This window comes from Petaurus breviceps, unplaced genomic scaffold (assembly GCF_028583685.1).
Source record: "Petaurus breviceps papuanus isolate PSGF00001 unplaced genomic scaffold, PetGlider_PUasm1.0 470, whole genome shotgun sequence".
Classification (NCBI taxonomy): Eukaryota; Metazoa; Chordata; class Mammalia; order Diprotodontia; family Petauridae; genus Petaurus; species Petaurus breviceps.
The window spans coordinates 3016236-3019164 of NW_027186350.1; the positions used below are offsets into that span (position 1 = coordinate 3016236).

At 37.7% G+C, this 2929-nt stretch overlaps 1 pseudogene; it reads right to left on the reverse strand.

The window, feature by feature from the left end:
- Positions 1–237: 237 nt before the first annotated feature.
- LOC138171907 (programmed cell death protein 6 pseudogene) lies at positions 238–907 on the reverse strand (annotated as a pseudogene).
- Between the last annotated feature and the right edge of the window lie 2022 nt (positions 908–2929).

Here is a 2929-nt window from a genome sequence, read left to right on the forward strand (position 1 = left end):
AAACACCTACAAAAGATGTGATGCATTTTTCATGCAGCATACCTGAAGCAAAGTTACACATATTCTACTTCATGGCACAAATGACCACAATACAAGTCTATCTTTGCATATGGAGAGCTATACAACTATAGTCACTATGATAAGATATTAATTAGCCTTTTCATATACATACACAGTTAGAATTTTGATATAAACATATCAAACATATAAAATGTGGGAAGACAATTTTGAGTTGCATCAGGGTTCCTTTTCATGACGTGATGAGATAAGGGATTTGGCATTTCCAGTCTTTTTTTTCCATAACAGTCCCACCAATAACCTCCAAAGGTGAGTGTTATACAATACTGAAGACCATGGAAAAATAATCCAGCCATCTTGATCTGTATCCTAACACCAAAAAATATCTGTCGACCTCTGTAAGACAATGCGATGCATGTCATGACAATGCAACCATGAATGAAATCACCAAAAGCAATCTATCTGTTCTCTTCCTTGTCCATCAAACTTTTGGATAAGGATATCATGAAGTTGTTCAGATAACTGATAACTGAAACCTGATAATGCTAGCTTTAGTTCATTTTTGTCAGTCATCCCAGAGTGGTCTCTATCATATGTCTGGAAAACATTCTGCCGATCTGGAAGAGATACACTTCCAAACTCCACTGAATTCAGTAAAGTTCACTCCTGCTTTGTTATCCTGCTCAAACATCCATATGATTGATCTGACACAGATGTGCCATTGGATAATGCTTGTTGAAGTACATAGTCAGATATTACTTCACTCCTGTCTTTATCAACCCACTGAAAGACATTCCCCAGGAAACTCTGATTTGGGAGGGACAGGGCAGCAGCAGTTCCAGGGCCAGAGCTGTCCCGGGGCAGCTGTCCAGTAGTGGTAGGTGGCCATGGGCCAGTGGAAGTAAGGTTACAGATGACAAGTGGCGGAGTGTGAACTGAAGAGAATCAGTGGATCCCTATGTTGCATATTGATTTAGGAAAATACAAATTAACTATGCTTCGTCTATTTTTTAATGTATTCTGTTATAAATATTTCCCAATTATATTTTAATCTGGTTTAGGCCAGACTTGGGAGTCTTGAAGGTAGCTTGCAGACAAATAACCCATTGTGAATTTGAGTTGTGGACTAAAAGACAAAGCATTTAAGTGCAATAACAACTGAGTGAATAGAAAAAAGAGTGTTGATTGATGGATTCATCATCATGGAGGCAGGTCAATAATGGAGAGATCCAGCAATCTGCCATTAGCCCTATTCTTTTCAACATCTTTACTAAAGACTGAGATGAAGGCATAAATGGCATGTGTATCAAGTCTGCAGATCAAATGAACTTGTTAATAACAGAGACCACCTTGTATGGTAAAATCAGGTTTTTGACTTGCTAGAAAGATACAATGTCTTACAAATAGCCTTTTTTAAGAAAAAAAATCTGCACAAATACAAAATGAGAGAAGCATGGTTAAACAACAGGTCACGTGAAATAATGGCTTTAATGTTTTAAAGGACCAAAAAACCAATATGGATCAAGAGTGTGGCAATTTATCCCTCCTCCTTCTCCTCAAAGGAAAAAAAAATCGTGAACTGATCTTAGGTTTCAATCATATTAATAATATCCATAGTTCATATAGTGTTTTAAGATTTACCCATTGATTTGTATAAATAATTCATATCTAACTTACACCTCAAGCATTCTTTAGCAAAGGAAGTGTGAGGAAGGCTAACTCAAGTATTTATTCCCATTTAACAGATTAAAACATAGAAATATAGGATGTAGAAGAAGAGAACCACTAGTTACAATGTATTCAGTCCTGGCATCTGACCATATCGTAAGGTAAGTACTGTGCTTAGATTTGGGCACTGGTTCTAAAGGAGGTCATTGACCAACTAATGCTCCTCAGAAGGGAGCTATCAGGATGATGAGATAGAAAGTATAATGACAGTCATTGAAGAAGGTGGGAACATTTAGCCTTGAAAGATAACTTGCAGATGACAATAATTTCTCCTCAAGTATTCAAATGCACTGTTATGTAAAAGAAGGATTTGAATTGTTCTGCTTGGCTTCAAAGGATGGGATTGGCAATGATGTTGGGAAGCTGTAGAGAAGAAGCTATTGCTCTGGGAAAAGGAAAAATTTCCTAGAAAGTATAGTTGTCCAAAAACAGAAAAGGCTCTCTGGGAATACACTATGTTGCTCATCTCTGGACGTCTCCAAGCAAGAAGAAAGGAGGGAGTCGGTGCTTCTTAAGCATCTATTATGTGCCAAACTGTGCTAAGGGCTTTACAAATTTTACTCCATTTGATCCTCACAATAGCCCTGATGGTTGCTATTATTGGCCTCATTTTATCATCCAGGAAACTGAGACAGACAGAGATTAAGTGACTTGCCTGAAGTCACACAGCTAATAAGTGTCTGAATTCAGATCTGAATTCAGGTCTTCCTGACTCCAGGTCCACCGTTCTGTCCACGGAGCCCCCTACTTGCCTAAAGATCATGTAGAAATTTTCAGATCATATATTTAGAGCAAAAGAAGGTCATCTAGACCAAGACTTCTTAATTTTTTTTCAATTGGAGAATTTTTCCTGTTTAGTGTTCAGTGGTGTTGCATGGCCTGAGGGCATGCTCAGTGCAAAGTGCACATGTTTTGTGTTCAGAACCAAGGCCTTTGCAATATAGGCAAGGGCTGCCAGAAATACCTCTTTATATAGTTTGACATTTAATTAATTTTTGGTCATTTCACATTCAGAAACCTTTTGCTGTTGCCAAATTTTTTGTGGCCCTATATGGATCATGACCCACTGTTTAAGAAGTGCTTAACTAGACCAAATTTCTCATTTCACTCATAAGAAAAATGAAGCCTGGAAATGAAATAATTTACCTAGGAACACAGAGGAAAGAAAGTAAGGGTGTTGGGA